Here is a 17999-nt window from a genome sequence, read left to right as displayed (position 1 = left end):
TTCTGATGACCAGGTGGCGAATCGCATCTCTGCATGTCTGGCAGACATATCAGTGTGGATGACGGATCACCACCTCAAGCTGAACCTCGGCAAGACGGAGCTGCTCTTCCTCCCGGGAAGGACTGCCCGTTCCATGATCTCGCCATCACGGTTGACAACTCCATTGTGTCCTCCTCCCAGAGCGCTAAGAACCTTGGCGTGATCCTGGACAACACCCTGTCGTTCTCAACTAACATCAAGGCGGTGGCCCGTTCTTGTAGGTTCATGCTCTACAACATCCGCAGAGTACGACCCTGCCTCACACAGGAAGCGGCGCAGGTCCTAATCCAGGCACTTGTCATCTCCCGTCTGGATTACTGCAACTCGCTGTTGGCTGGGCTCCCTGCCTGTGCCATTAAACCCCTACAACTCATCCAGAACGCCGCAGCCCGTCTGGTGTTCAACCTTCCCAAGTTCTCTCACGTCACACCGCTCCTCCGCTCTCTCCACTGGCTTCCAGTTGAAGCTCGCATCCGCTACAAGACCATGGTGCTTGCCTACGGAGCTGTGAGGGGAACGGCACCTCAGTACCTCCAGGCTCTGATCAGGCCCTACACCCAAACAAGGGCACTGCGTTCATCCACCTCTGGCCTGCTCGCCTCCCTACCACTGAGGAAGTACAGTTCCCGCGCAGCCCAGTCAAAACTGTTCGCTGCTCTGGCCCCCCAATGGTGGAACAAACTCCCTCACGATGCCAGGACAGCGGAGTCAATCACCACCTTCCGGAGACACCTGAAACCCCACCTCTTTCAGGAATACCTAGGATAGGATAAAGTAATCCTTCTCACCCCCCTTGAAAGATTTAGATGCACTATTGTAAAGTGGCTGTTCCACTGGATGTCTTAAGGTGAACGCACCAATTTGTAAGTCGCTCTGGATAAGAGCGTCTGCTAAATGACTTAAATGTAAATGTAAATGTAAATTTAACCAGGTAGGCTAGTTGAGAACAAGTTCTCATTTGCAACTATGACCTGGCCAAGATAAAGCGTAGCAGTGTGACACAGACAACAACACAGAGTTACACATGGAGTAAACAATAAATAATAACACAAAACAAATCAATGATACAGTGTGTGCAAAAGCCATGAGGAGGTAGTCAAATAGTTACAATTTAGCGAATAGTTACAATTTAGCAGATTAACACTGGAGTGATAAATGAGCAGATGATGATGTGCAAGTTGAGATACTGGTGTTCAAAAGAGCAGAAAAGTAAATAAAATAAAAACAGTATGGGGATGAGGTAGATAGATTGGGTGGGCTATTTACAGATGGACTATGTACAGCTGCAGCGATCGGTTAGCTGCTCAGATAGTTGATGTTTAAAGTTGGTGAGGGAAATAAAAGTCTCCAACTTCAGCGGTTTTTGCAATTCGTTCCAGTCACTGGCAGCAGAGAACTGGAAGGAAAGGCGGCCAAATGAGGTGTTGGCTTTGGGGGTGATCAGTGAGATATACCTGCTGGAACATGTGCTAATGGGTGGGTGTTGTTATCATGACCAGTGAACTGTGGAATGCAGTGATTGGTTTTCGCCAAGCAATAATGGGACCCATGGCATCAAAAAAGTTATACTTTTGACTCATCTGTCCACAGAACATTATTAAAAGAGTCTTGATAAGAGTCTCCCTCCAGTCCGGAGCTTCCAGAGTCTCCCTCCAGTCCAGAGGCGCTCTTCAGTCCGGAGGCGCTCTTCAGTCCGGAGGCGCTCTTCAGTCCGGAGGCGCTCTTCAGTCCAGAGGCGCTAGAGGCGCCCTCCAATCCAGAGGCTCCACTCACTCCAGACTCGAACCATCAGTCCAGTGGCATCCTCCAGTCCGGGGTCGGCGGTGAGGGTTCCCGCTCTACATGCATTACCGAAGTGGGCCGAGCCAGAAGTGGAGCGGGGTCCACGTCCCTCACTAGAACCGCCACCACGGAGTAATGCCCACCCAGACCCTCCCCTATAGGTTCAGGCTTTGTGGCCGGAGTCTGCACCGGAGTCTGCCCTGACCGTAGATTGCTTTGTATGTTTCTATTTTTGTTTTGTCAGGGTGTGATGTGGGTGGGCATTCTATGTTTGTATGTCTAGGTTTTTGTATTTCTATGTTTCGGCCGGGTATGGTCCTCAATCAGGGACAGCTGTCTATCGTTGTCTCTGATTGGGAATCAGAGACAAGTTTTTCCACTTTTAGAGGTGGGTAGTTGTATTTCTGTTTAGTCTTTGTTTCACCTTGCAGGATTGTTTCGGGTTTTCCTTTTTTTATTTGTTCAGTTCCTTATAATAAAGATGAAAGATGAATGAAAGCCGTTACAGGGGGCAAGTGCCTTTGTGCCCCCTATGGGCATGACGCCACTGACACTTAGCCTGTAAAACATCCTGGGATGATCAGTGGGTGGTTTACAATTACTGTAGCTTCTGCATCAAGATATTTGTTCTGATCTGTGCTGATAACATGCACAGAGAAATTGATGTTGTGGATCAAAAGCTATGAGTCTTTGGTGATTGTATTACTGCTAGCCTATAATATACTGAACTCCGCCGACCCCTCAATTGAGGGTGATTTGCATAATGATCTGGATTTCATTTTCAAGCCCAGGCCAGTTCACAGTTATTGCAACCAACAACAAAAAACATCAACTCTAGACAAATAATACCAGGGTTTACTGTTCTACTCAGATACAATTTGGTGTTAGTAAAGTCAGATTATGTTCCATTGTCTGTTTTCTTCTATTGCGTTTATGAAGACTGGTGATACAAGAAGAAAATATTAATTCTGTAAAGGCTGTAAAGGCAGTGGACCACCTCTGCTCTATCGACTCTCTTAGATATTTGTTCTAACCCTTACAAAAAAACCTTGGAAAAAATCTCACTTTTATATGTGGAATTGCAAGATCAAGTGGAATCACGTGGAAGTTTTTCACATTCAGTTTCACTTAGCTAGTAAATGCAGCTCAATAGTTTAGCTATGACAACACTGGAACTCTTCCAAGTCAAGGTAAGCTTTTGGTTTGACTAATGTATTGCCATCGGGGCCCACCGGTGTAACTGCTTACTGACTAACGTTAATGCATGATTGTAGCGGGTTTACTAATATGTTAGTTCTGTTAGCTATGTTGACTATGACTTTACTTTAGCTAATACGGTGACAACGATGTAGGTTGTGTGTAGAGGTTATGATATGGATTGGCTTAGATTTTTATTTTTCACCTGGTTACATAGGGAAAATGTGAGAGGAGGAGAGCGCATACAGTACATGTGAGAAGGAATACAACGTGGCTGCTATGAAAGTGAACTGTGTTTACGCATGATCAGGCAGAAACAGAACGAAACAAGATAAACATGCATTACCTGAATTTGTCCAATAGAAACAGTTTGCAACTGCTGGACTAATGATTACACCCTAGATCAGTAGATGCTGTCTGACCATGGGTCACTGTCTGTCACTTCAAATTTCTCTCTCTGTGTGCACCTACAGAGCCAGTCAAAAGTTTGGACACACCTACTCATTCCAGGGTATTTCTTTATTTTGACTATTTTCAACATTGTAGAATATTAGTGAAGACATCAAAACTATGAAAAAACACATATGGAATCATTCTCTCAACCAGCTTCACCTGGAATGCTTTTCCAACAGTCTTGAAGGAGTTCCCACATATGCTCAGAACTTGTTGACTGCTTTTCCTTCACTCTGCGGTCCAACTCATCCCAAAGCATCTCAATTGGGTTGAGATCGAGTGATAGTAGAGTCCGGGTCATCTGATGCAGCACTCAATCACTCTCCTTCTTGGTCAAATAGCCCTTATACAGCCTGGAGGTGTGTTGCTTCATTGTCCTGTTGAAAAACAAATGATAGTCCCACTAAGTGCAAACCAGATGGGATGGCGTATCACTGCATAATGCTGTGGTAGCCATGCTGGTTGGGTGCCATGAATTTCAAATACATCACTGACATGTGTCACCAGCAATACACCCCCACACCATCACACCTCCTCCTCCATGCTTCACGGTGGGAACCACACATGCGGAGATCATCCGTTCACCTACTCTGCGTCTCACAAAGATACAGTGGTTTGAACCAAACATCTCAAATTTGGACTCATCAGACCAAAGGACAGATTTCCATCGGTCTAATGTCCATTGCTCGTGTTTCTTGGCACAAGAAAGTCTCTTATTCTTATTGGTGTACTTAAGTAGTGGTTTCTTTGCAGCAATTCGACCATGAAGGCCTGATTCACGCGGTCTCCTCTGAACAGTTAATGATGAGATGTGTCTGTTACTTGAACTCTGTGAACCATTAATTTGGGCTGCAATCGGAGGTACAGCAGGAGTAACTCTGGGCCTTCCTTTCCTGTGGCAGTCCAAATGACAGCCAGTTTCAACAAGACCACTTCCGGGTTGGAGCGAGGGGTCGCATCTGCACTCGGTCCGCAGGTAGTATTACATTTCATTATAGTACAACGGTTTGATTTGTCTAATCTTAGCAATTTCTTCTCAGCTAGCTACATAGCCGTCTTTGTATCATAGATAATTGCGTAATTATCGTATTTCGTCGTCCTAACGCAGTCTACACTGCCCTGCAGCTAGCCAGCTAGCTAACGTCCACCGTTAGCTAGTCCACCGTCTACCGATTAGCAGCACAACTATTACACTCAACTGAACGACTTGATTAGTGTAGTGTTAGCTAGCTACATAGTTGTCTTTGCTGTCTTCGTATCCAAGATAATTGTGTAGTTTAGAGTGTGTAGTTTTAGAGTGATTATCTTAATTTACCGAGGTTAGCTAGCCAGCTATTTGTCGTCCTTAACGTAGGAGACTCTGCTAGCTAGCCAACAGCTAGCCAACGTCTACCGAACAGAACTTCTGCACTCAACAATCCGGTCGCATTTCGCTTCGCTCCACAGGTAGTATCACATTTTTCATTTCATTTCATTACAGTACAACGGCTTGATTTCTTTGATCGTAGCTAGCTACATAGCTAGCTACATAGCCGTCTTTGTATCAAAGATAATTGTGTAGTCTAGAGCGATTTCCTAGGTTAGCTAGCCAGCTATTGTCGTTCTTTTAACGCAACGTAACGTAATCAACACTGCTATCTAGCCAGCTAGCCCCGAATAGCAGCACAGTAGAAACTATTACACTCAATGGAACGACTTGATTAGTGTAGTGTCAACAACGCAGCCAATGCCAGCTAGCCTACATAGTCAACAACGCAGCCTCTGCCAGCTAGCCTACTTCAGCAGTACTGTATCATTTGAATCATTTTAGTCAATAAGATTCTTGCTACGTAAGCTTAACTTTCTGAACACTCGAGACGTGTAGTCCACTTGTCATTCCAATCTCCTTTGCATTAGCGTAGCCTCTTCTGTAGCCTGTCAACTATGTGTCTGTCTATCCCTGTTCTCTCCTCTCTGCACAGACCATACAAACGCTCCACACCGCGTGGCCGCGGCCACCCTAATCTGGTGGTCCCAGCGCGCACGACCCACGTGGAGTTCCAGGTCTCCGGTAGCCTCTGGAACTGCCGATCTGCGGCCATCAAGGCAGAGTTCATCTCAGCCTATGCCTCCCTCCAGTCCCTCGACTTCTTGGCACTGACGGAAACATGGATCACCACAGACAACACTGCTACTCCTACTGCTCTCTCTTAGTCTGCCCACGTGTTCTCGCACACCCGAGAGCTTCTGGTCAGCGGGGTGGTGGCACCGGGATCCTCATCTCTCCCAAGTGGTCATTCTCTCTTTCTCCCCTTACCCATCTGTCTATCGCCTCCTTTGAATTCCATGCTGTCACAGTTACCAGCCCTTTCAAGCTTAACATCCTTATCATTTATCGCCCTCCAGGTTCCCTCGGAGAGTTCATCAATGAGCTTGATGCCTTGATAAGCTCCTTTCCTGAGGACGGCTCACCTCTCACAGTTCTGGGCGACTTTAACCTCCCACGTCTACCTTTGACTCATTCCTCTGCCTCCTTCTTTCCACTCCTCTCCTCTTTTGACCTCACCCTCTCACCTTCCCCCTACTCACAAGGCAGGAAATACGCTCGACCTCATCTTTACTAGATGCTGTTCTTCCACTAACCTCATTGCAACTCCCCTCCAAGTCTCCGACCACTACCTTGTATCCTTTTCCCTCTCGCTCTCATCCAACACTTCCCACACTGCCCCTACTCGGATGGTATCGCGCCGTCCCAACCTTCGCTCTCTCTCCCCCGCTACTCTCTCCTCTTCCATCCTATCATCTCTTCCCTCTGCTCAAACCTTCTCCAACCTATCTCCTGATTCTGCCTCCTCAACCCTCCTCTCCTCCCTTTCTGCATCCTTTGACTCTCTATGTCCCCTATCCTCTAGGCCGGCTCGGTCCTCCCCTCCCGCTCTGTGGCTCGACGACTCATTGCGAGCTCACAGAACAGGGCTCCGGGCAGCCAAGCGGAAATGGAGGAAAACTCGCCTCCCTGCGGACCTGACATCCTTTCACTCCCTCCTCTCTACATTTTCCTCTTCTCTCTCTGCTGCTAAAGCCACTTTCTACCACTCTAAATTCCAAGCATCTGCCTCTAACCCTAGGAAGCTCTTTGCAACCTTCTCCTCCCTCCTGAATCCTCCTCCCCCCTCCCTCCTCCCTCTCTGCAGATGACTTCGTCAACCATTTTGAAAGAAGGTCGACGACATCCGATCCTCGTTTGCTAAGTCAAACGACACCGCTGGTTCTGCTCACACTGCCCTACCCTGTGCTCTGACCTCTTTCTCCCTCTCTCTCCAGATGAAATCTCGCGTCTTGTGACGGCCGGCCGCCCCAACAACCTGCCCGCTTGACCCTATCCCCTCCTCTCTTCTCCAGACCATTTCGGAGACCTTCTCCCTTACCTCACCTCGCTCATCAACTCATCCCTGACCGCTGGCTACGTCCTTCTGTCTTCAAGAGAGCGAGAGTTGCACCCCTTCTGAAAAACCTACACTCGATCCCTCCGATGTCAACAACTACAGACCAGTATCCCTTCTTTCTTTTCTCTCCAAAACTCTTGAACGTGCCGTCCTTGGCCAGCTCTCCCGCTATCTCTCTCAGAATGACCTTCTTGATCCAAATCAGTCAGGTTTCAAGACTAGTCATTCAACTGAGACTGCTCTCTTCTCTGTATCACGGAGGCGCTCCGCACTGCTAAAGCTAACTCTCTCTCCTCTGCTCTCATCCTTCTAGACCTATCGGCTGCCTTCGATACTGTGAACCATCAGATCCTCCTCTCCACCCTCTCCGAGTTGGGCATCTCCGGCGCGGCCCACGCTTGGATTGCGTCCTACCTGACAGGTCGCTCCTACCAGGTGGCGTGGCGAGAATCCGTCTCCACACCACGTGCTCTCACCACTGGTGTCCCCAGGGCTCTGTTCTAGGCCCTCTCCTATTCTCGCTATACACCAAGTCACTTGGCTCTGTCATAACCTCACATGGTCTCTCCTATCATTGCTATGCAGACGACACACAATTAATCTTCTCCTTTCCCCTTCTGATGACCAGGTGGCAAATCGCATCTCTGCATGTCTGGCAGACATATCAGTGTGGATGACGGATCACCACCTCAAGCTGAACCTCGGCAAGACGGATCTGCTCTTCCTCCCGGGAAGGACTGCCCGTTCCATGATCTCGCCATCACGGTTGACAACTCCATTGTGTCCTCCTCCCAGAGCGCTAAGAACCTTGGCGTGATCCTGGACAACACCCTGTCGTTCTCAACTAACATCAAGGCGGTGGCCCGTTCCTGTAGGTTCATGCTCTACAACATCCGCAGAGTACGACCCTGCCTCACACAGGAAGCGGCGCAGGTCCTAATCCAGGCACTTGTCATCTCCCGTCTGGATTACTGCAACTCGCTGTTGGCTGGGCTCCCTGCCTGTGCCATTAAACCCCTACAACTCATCCAGAACGCCGCAGCCCGTCTGGTGTTCAACCTTCCCAAGTTCTCTCACGTCACCCCGCTCCTCCGCTCCCTCCACTGGCTTCCAGTTGAAGCTCGCATCCGCTACAAGACCATGGTGCTTGCCTACGGAGCTGTGAGGGGAACGGCACCTCAGTACCTCCAGGCTCTGATCAGGCCCTACACCCAAACAAGGGCACTGCGTTCATCCACCTCTGGCCTGCTCGCCTCCCTACCACTGAGGAAGTACAGTTCCCGCTCAGCCCAGTCAAAACTGTTCGCTGCTCTGACCCCCAATGGTGGAACAAACTCCCTCACGACGCCAGGACAGCGGAGTCAATCACCACCTTCCGGAGACACCTGAAACCCCACCTCTTTAAGGAATACCTAGGATAGGATAAAGTAATCCCTCTCACCCCCCCCCCTTAAAATATTTAGATGCACTACTGTTCCACTGGATGTCATAAGGTGAACGCACCAATTTGTAAGTCGCTCTGGATAAGAGCGTCTGCTAAATGACTTAAATGTAAATGTTAAATGTAACAAATCAAAGTTTATTTGTCACGTACGCCGAATACAACAGTGAAATGCTTACTTACAGGCTCTAACCAATAGTGCAAAAAAGGTATTAGGTGACCAATAGGTAAGTAAAGAAATAAAAACAACAGTAAAAAGACAGTCAAAAACAGTAGCGAGACTATATACAGTAGCGATGCTATAAAAGTAGCGAGGCTACATACAGACATCGGTGAGTCAGGCTGATTGAGGTAGCATGTACATGTAGATATGGTTAAAGTGACGATGCATGTATAATGACCAGAGAGTAGCAGTAGCGTAAAATAGGGGTTGGCGGGACACAATGCAGATACCCCGGTTAGCCAATGTGCGGGAGCACCGGTTGGTCGGGCCAATTGAGGTAGTATGTACATATGTACATGAATGCATAGTTGAAGTGACTAAGCATATATGATAAACAGAGAGTAGCAGTAGCGTAAAAGAGGGGTTGGGGGAGGCACACAATTCAAATAGTCCGGGTAGCCATTTGATGACCTGTTCAGGAGTCTTATGGCTTCGGGGTAAAAACTGTTGAGAAGCCTTTTTGTCCTAGACTTGGCACTCCGGTACCGCTTGCCATGTGGTAGTAGAGAGAACAGTCTATACCTGGGGTGGCTGGGGTCTTTGACACTTTTCAGGGCCTTCCTCTGACACCGACTGTTGTAGAGGTCCTGGGTGGCAGGCAGCTTAGCCCCAGTGATGTACTGGGCCGTACGCACTACCCTCTGTAGTACCTTGCGGTCAGAGGCCGAGCAATTGCCATACCAGGCAGTGACGCAACCAGTCAGGATGCGCTCGATGTTGCAGCTGTAGAACCTTTTTGAGAATCCCAGGACCCATGGCAAATCTTTTCAGCTTCCTGAGGGGGAATAGGCTTTGTCATACTCTCTTTACGACTGTCTTGGTGTCTTTGGACCATTCTAGTTTGTTGGTGATGTGGACACCAAGGAACTTGAAGCTCTCAACCTGCTCCACTACAGCCCCGTCGATGAGAATGTGGGCGTGCTCGGTCCTCCTTTTCCTGTAGTCCACAATCATCTCCTTAGTCTTGGTTGTGTTGAGGGATAGGTTGTTATTCTGGCACTACCCGGCCAGGTCTCTGACCTCCTCCCTATAGGCTGACTCGTCGTTGTCGGTGATCAGGCCTGTTGTGTTGTCTGCAAACTTAATCATAGTGCTTGATGGTTTTTGCAACTGCATTCAAAGTAACTTTCAAAGTTCTTAAAATGTTCCGGATTGACTGACGTTCATGTCTTAAAGTAATGATGGACTGTCATTTCTCTTTTCTTATTTGAGCTGTTCTTGCCATAATATGGACTTGATCTTTTACCAAATACCTATCTTCTGTATATCAACCTCTACCTTGTCACAACACAACTGATTGGCCCCAAAACATTAAGAAGGAAAGAAATGCCACAAATTAACTTTTAACAAGGCACACCTGTTAATTGAAATGCATTCCAGGTGACTACCTCAAGAAGTTGATTGAGAGAATGCCAAGAGAGTCCGAAGCTATCATCATGCAAGGGTGGCTACTTTGAAGAATCTCAAATATAACATATATTTTGATTTGTTTAACACTTTTTTGGTTACTACATGTTTCCATAGGTGTTATTTAATAGTTTTGATGTCTTCACTATTATTCTAGAATGTAGAAAATAGTAAGAATAAAGAAAAACTTAAATGAGTAGGTGTGTCCAAACTTTTGACTGGTTTTGTACGTTGTAAACTTTCATTCATAGGCTAGGTTATAGAAATCTCAAGTTGGGTTTGTGAGTATCATGTAGTAGCCTAAATCTATTGTTGTCACATAGAACTGGGTAAATATAATATGTAATATTTATAATATGTGACAGTAATCTAATATGCTGTAATAGAAATAAGGCCATGCTTGGGATTTTTTCCCCCTCATCTTAAACTGCACCGACCTACACTGCTGTACACAGATGTTAATTCTCTACTTCACTTACTCTCACTTTTTCCTAACATTGTAGTGTTGTAATATTTGTCATATGGGCTATATACTGTGTATATATATAATATCACATGCGACCTGTGGTAAGAATGCAATTAGCCTACTAAAATGTTTATCTGATTCCATAAGTTGATTTAGCCATATGCAAGATACTATAGCTGAGTTACAGCAAGTGGCTATCAAGAAAGGTCTGAGAATTGTCTATATCAAAGGCAGATATTTAATTACATTGTAAAATGAACCATACATTATACAACGCATTCCACATTAACAAGCATTACAAGCCATTAGGCATGATCAGAAAGGGAGAGAAAAACAAAGAATGCATGTGCGATGGCACATACAGTGGGGAGAACAAGTATTTGATACACTACCGATTTTGCAGGTTTTCCTACTTACAAAGCATGTAGAGGGCTGTCATTTGTATCATAGGTACACTTCAACTGTGAGAGACGGAATCTAAAACAAAAATCTAGAAAATCACATTGTATGATTTTTAAGTAATTTATTTGCATTTTATTGCATGAGATAAGTATTTGATACATCAGAAGAGCAGAACTTAATATTTGGCACAGAAACCTTTGTTTACAATTACAGAGATCATACGTTTCCTGTAGTTCTTGACCAGGTTTGCACACACTGCAGCAGGGATTTTGGCCCACTCCTCCATACAGACCTTCTCCAGATCCTTCAGGTTTCGGGGGTGTCGCTGGGCAATACGGACTTTCAGCTCCCTCCAAAGATTTTCTATTGGGTTCAGGTCTGGAGACTGGCTAGGCCACTCCAGGACCTTGAGATGCTTCTTACGGAGCCTCTCCTTAGTTGCCCTGGCTGTGTGTTTCGGGTCGTTGTCATGCTGGAAGAACCAGCCACGACCCATCTTCAATGCTCATACTGAGGGAAGGAGTTTGTTTGCCAAGATCTTGCGGTACATGGCCCCATCCATCCTCCCCTCAATATGGTGCAGTCGTCCTGTCCCCTTTGCAGAAAAGCATCCTCAAAGAATGATGTTTCGACCTCCATGCTTCATGGTTGGGATGGTGTTCTTGGGGTTGTACTCATCCTTTTTCTTCCTCCAAACACGGCGAGTGGAGATTAGACCAAAAAGCTCTATTTTTGTCTCATCAGACCACATGACCTTCTCCCATTCCTCCTCTGGATCATCCAGATGGTCATTGGCAAACTTCAGACGGGCCTGGACATGCGATGGCTTGAGCAGGGGGACCTTGCGCAGGTCTACAATTTATCCCTGATGTCCTTACACAGCTCTCTAATCTTGGCCATTGTGGAGAGGTTGGAGTCTGATTGAGTGTGTGGACAGGTGTCTTTTATACAGGTAACGAAGTCAAACAGGTGCAGTTAATACAGGTAATGAGTGGAGAACAGGAGGGATTCTTAAAGAACAACTAACAGGTCTGTGAGAGCCGCAATTCTTACTGGTTGGTAGGTGATCAAATACTTATGTCGTGCAATAAAATGTAAATTAATTACTTGAAAAATCATACAATGTGATTTTCTGGATTTTTGTTTTAGATTCCGTCTCTCACAGTTGAAGTGTACCTATGATAAGAATTACAGACCTTTGTAAGTAGGAAAACCTGCAAAATCGGCAGTGATTAAATACTTGTTCTCCCCACTGTAGCTCTTTGGGGAGAGAGAGGAAAGTCATAGCCTGAAAGGCCATGCCCCAAGAGTCCTTGGGGCGGAGAGAGAAAGAGTCTCACCAGCACAGGTCAGGAACAAAGAGAAAGACTATGAACCTGAGACCTCATTATAACATCTGTTGTTTGGATTCCAAATCTGAATTGTTGACCAATAGTATTACTGTGAAGTTAACCTCTAATCAGATATCAGACCTACAGGATGTAAAGACAACTGCACCTCTGCTTCAAAGAGGTGTGACAGATGGGGGACATGGAAAGCAACACAGAGAAGGCTGAATTCCTGAGAAGGCAATAGGGCCGCCCTACCATGGAATACCCTCAGTCCGTCCCCTTGATCTGTCCTCCATTGTGCCTTGACATACTCTCCCCTGTGACCACCAGTAACCCACAAGAGACTCTGCCTGACCATTGATTTCCCTCTTGGCCACTGATTATTAAACTGATCGGATTCATTATAGTGAAGACTTACTGAGCTACTGTATGGAACGGATTAACTAGTATGGGTATAGAAAACAGGGTAAACATTTAATTTGTGTGTGTGTATGGTGTGGCGTGTGTGTCTGGTGTTGAAGCCAAAGCCATTGTATCATACTGTACCTCAGTCAATGTTACTGTGGCCAAACAGTACATACAATGGAGACAGAAACAGTTTGGACATGAGCATATTGCTTGCAGTAAAGGTCTCCTCAGAAACACATCACCTTACCCTGAGAACTCCGGGCGCCGACAGAGATGACCGCCTCGCTTCGTGTTTTTTGGAAACTATACAGTATTTTGTTTTTTAAATGTATTATTTCTAACACTGTTACCCCAGAAAATCTTAAGTCTTATTCCATTCGCCGGGAGGAACTATTGGATATAAGAGCAACGTAAACTTACCAACATTATGACCAGGAATACGACTTTCCCGAAGTGGATCCTCTGTTTGGTCCACCTTCCAGGACAATGGATCGGAACAAGCGACCCAAAACAATGGCGCCACAGAAGGGGCAGACGGAGCGGTCTTCTGGCCAGGCTCCGTAAATGGGCACATCGCCCACCGGTACCGAGTATACTACTCGCCAATGTCCAGTCTCTTGACAATAAGGTAGATGAAATCCGAGCAAGGGCTGCCTTCCAGAGAGACAGAGATTGTAACATTCTCTGTTTCACGGAAACATGGCTCACTCGGGATACGTTATCAGAGTCTGTACAGCCACCTGATTTCTCCATGCATCGCGCCAACAGAAACAAACATCCCTCTGGTAAGAAGAAGGGTGGGGGTGTATGCCTTATGATTAACGAGTAGTGGTGTGATCATAACATACACAAACTCAAGTCCTTTTGTTCACCTAACCTAGAATTCTAACCGCATTATCTACAGAGAGAATTATAATTTGATTATAATCACTATCGTGTATACCCCCGCCCCCCAAGCAGACACCTCAACGGCCCTGAAAGAACTTCATTGGACTCTATGTAAACTGGAAACCACCTATCCTGAGGCTGCATTTATTATAGCTGGGAATTTTAACAAGGCTAATCTGAAAACAATGCTCTCAAATTTTTATCAGCAAATCGAATGCGCGAACCGGGCCGGCAAAATCCTGGATCATTGTTACACTAACTTCCACGACACATACAAAGCCCTCCCCTGCCCTCCTTTCAGCAAATCTGGCAAATCTGACAAATCCGACTCCATTTTGTTGCTCCCAGCCTATAGACAGAAACTAAACCAGGAAAAGCCGGTGCTCAGGTCTGTTCAATGCTAGTCCGATCAATCTGATTCCACGCTTCAAGATTGCTTCGATCACATGGACTGGGATATGTTCCGGATAGCGTCGAACAACAACATTGATGCATACGTTGATTCAGTGAGCGAGTTTATTAGCAAGTGCATCGGTGATGTTGTACCCACGGCAAATATTAAAACCTTCCCCAACCAGAAACCGTGGATTTATGGCAGCATTCGCACAAAATTGAAAGCACGAACCATCAGGGCAAGGTGACCAGAAACATGACCGAATACAAACACGGACTACAAAAAGAAAACCAGCCCCGTCGCAGACGATGTCTGGAACCCAGACAAACTAAACAAGTTCTTTGCTCGCTTTGAGGACAATACAGTGCCACCGTCATGGCCCGCTACCAAAACCTCTCGGGCTCTCCTTCACCACAGCCAATGTGAGTAAAACATTTAAACGTGTTAACCCTCGCAAGGCTGCCGGCCCAGACGGCATCCCTAGCCGTGTCCTCAGAGCATGCACAGACCAGCTGGCTGGTGTGTTTACGGACATATTCAATCAATCCCTATCCCAGTCTGCTGTTCCCACATGCTTCAAGAGGGCCACCATTGTTCCTGTTCCAAAGAAATCTAAGGTAACTGAGCTAAACGACTATCGCCCCGTAGTACTCACTTCCGTCATCATGAAGTGCTTTGAGAGACTAGTCAAGGGTCATATCACCTCCACCCTACCTGACACTCTAAACCCACTCTAATTTGCCTACAGCCCCAATAGGTCCACAGACGATGCAATCTCAACCCCACTGAATACTGCCCTAACCCATCTGGACAAGATGAATACCTATGTGAGAATGCTGTTCGTCGACTACAGCTCTGCATTTAACACCATAGTACCCTCCAAACTCGTCATTAAGCTTGAGACCCTGGGTCTCAACCCTGCCCTATGCAACTGGGTCCTGGACTTTCCGACTGGCCGCCCCCAGGTGGTGGGGGTAGGAAACAACATCTCCACCCCGCTGATCCCCAACACTGGGGCCCCACAAGGGTGCGTTTTCAGCCCTCTCCTGTACTCCCTGTTCACCCATGACTGCGAGGCCATGCACGCCTCCAACTCAATCATCAAGTTTGCAGACGACACTACAGTGGTAGGCTTGATTACCAACAACGACGAGACGGCCTACAGGGAGGAGGTGAGGGCCCTCGGAGTGTGGTGTCAGGAAAAGGACCTCACACTCAACGTCAACAAAAACAAAGGAGATGATCGTGGACTTCAGGAAACAGCAGAGGGAGCACCCCCCTATCCACATCAACGGGACAGTAGTGGAGAATGTGTAAAGTGTTTAGTTCGTCGGCGTACACATCACAGACAAACTGAATTGGTCCAGCCACACAGACAGCGTGGTGAAGAAGGCGCAACACCGCCTGGTATGGCAACTGCTCCGCCCACAACCGTAAGGCTCTCCAGAGGGTAGTGAGGTCTGCACAATGCATCACCGGGGGCAAATTACCTGCCCTCCAGGACACCTACACCACCCGATGTCACAAGTTGGCCAAAAAGATCAAGGACAACAACCACCCGAGCCACTGCCTGTTCAGTCCGCTATCATCCAGAAGGTGAGGTCAGTGCATCAAAGCTGGGACCGAGAGACTATCTCAAGGACATCAGACTGTTAGACAGCCATCACTAACATTGCGTGGCTGCTGCCAACATACTGACTGTCACGGCTTTCGTCGGAAGAAGAAGAGGCGTCATTGGACCAAAATGCAGTGGAGTACGTGTTCATCTTTATTAGCTTAACTGACTGAACACTGAATACAAAATAAGAAAAGAATAGCCGAAACAGTTCTGCAAGGTGCAACCAACACTAAACAGAAAATAACCAACCACAACTAACAGTGGGAAAACAGGCTACCTAAGTATGGTTCTCAATCAGAGACAACGAAAGACAGCTGTCCCTGATTGAGAACCATACCCGGCCAAAACATAGAAATACAAAACCTAGACATACAAACATAGAATACCCACCCACATCACACCCTGACCAAACAAAATATAGAAACATACAAAGCAATCTACGGTCAGGGCGTGACACTGACTCAAATCTCTAGCCACTTTACTAATACATTTTTTAAATGTAATTAATGTGTCACTCGTCACTTTAAACAATGCCACTTTATATGATGTCTACATACCCTACATTACTCATCTCATATGTATAAACTGTACTCTATACCATCTACTGCATCTTGCCTATGCTTTTCGGCCATCGCTCATCCATATATTTATATGTACATATTCTTATTCATTCCTTTGTTGTTGTGAAATTGTTAGATTACTTATTAGATATTACTGCATGGTCGGAACTAGACGCACAAGCATTTCACTACACTCATTAACATCTGCTAACCATGTGTATGGGACCAATAAAATTGTATTTTATTTGAGCTAAGAATGTCACCACAACACAAACCTCTATTTATACATAATGCACTCTTCATTGTAGCCTCCCAGCCACATACATTACAAAACGTCTACAGCTTATAAGACTATAGGACATGGCAGCGACACACATCTGCTTTGTAATGTGATGGGCAGACACAAAGCCTGGACCTTAATGGCAGCTAGTGACAGGAGAGGAATCACCTCATTCAGCTTCACACCGGTTGGCCCTGGATAGGAGTGGGGTGTGAGCCATTTTCATCCCCTTCCCTCCCTGGGCCGTGTGGTGCAGTGGTTAGTGTGTGGAATACCAATGACTAGAATGTGAGAGCAATATGACCAAAGTCTTTGTAGTCTCCATCTGTTTCCTCCTGTGCCATGTTAGGATTAGCTCAGCCCGCTACAAAGTGGGCCAACTTTTAGATCTGACAGTCTGTTCGCGTTCTTTTTAGGTTATTGGGTTGTGGAACAATCATTTATGACCAATTTGTCATGCATTAACGCTAACCGCTGAAAAGCGTATCCAAGTCAAATACATAGCATTACACTGCAATGAGGCAACATCTATAACACATTGTCATTGTGACGTCCAGAAAATGTCTCATGTGACGGTTGACATCTTCCAATATATAATGGTTGTGCAACACCAGTAGAGTTGAATATGCCCAGAGGGCATTAGACGATATCTATCCATCTGACACATATTGAAAGTTTAGGAAATGGATTTGGCTTGATGACTAAAGAGTAGAGAATACATCTGGTGTATCATAGGTACAATGCTATCCTGTGGAGCATGACCGCTAATCAAAATCCAGGCTCTCTATCATCTTCAGCTTTTTAAAATTAAGATAGTGCTCCGTGTTGGGAAAGTGGTAATGATTTGATCAAAGTGATATAATGGTTATTTAAGATGGACCTTGGAACAGTAATATGCATTAGTGTCATGTAGTTTTCATATCTGAAATGTGTGAGCTAGAAGCCCCCCCCCCCCGCCCACACACACACACACACACACACACACACACACACACACACACACACACACACAGTCCTAAACCCAAAGCAATGCTGGTCTCCAGTGACTGTGTCGCTCTGAGAGAAGTATCCATGCGTTCACTCTACATAGTTTATGCACATTTTCACTCCTAAATACACACTGCTGTCTACAGTATATAGGCTTCTGTAATGCAGATTTGAGACGTTATATACATGTATTCAACGCAGTAAACACTGCAGGACCTAGAGTTTGTGTAACGTGGATGTGCTTGTTAGGTTGCAATAAGCACCACCCACTTTCTCTTTCTACAGTTTACCGATAGTGTCTCAAAAATCTATTTGTCCATAAATTCAGTGTATTTGTATGCAAAACTGTTAGCAGAATCGACTTTGGTTTGAATAATTGGCGTCTTGAATGGATAAACATTGACATCATGCATTATTTTGATTATTGAGTATGTGCTCCATCCCAACCCCTAAGGTCTAATCAGTCAAATAAAGTCAGTCTCAACAAATGGCGGCAAAGACATGCAATATTTATACAAAATAACTGGCTAATTTGGAAGTTCAACAACTCAAATCCCTCATTCATGTTTTTCACTTTGTTTCAACCACATGCAGTCATGATTTTGGACACCAAACCAAACCTCTCCCCTCTCGTTTGGCTTAACCGTACGCCTCAGTAATTCCATGCTAGGTGTAGGGTCCTGCATTCACTCTCATCT

Source organism: Oncorhynchus nerka, linkage group LG28 (genome assembly GCF_034236695.1).
Source record: "Oncorhynchus nerka isolate Pitt River linkage group LG28, Oner_Uvic_2.0, whole genome shotgun sequence".
Classification (NCBI taxonomy): Eukaryota; Metazoa; Chordata; class Actinopteri; order Salmoniformes; family Salmonidae; genus Oncorhynchus; species Oncorhynchus nerka.
This window is presented reverse-complemented; position numbering follows the sequence as displayed.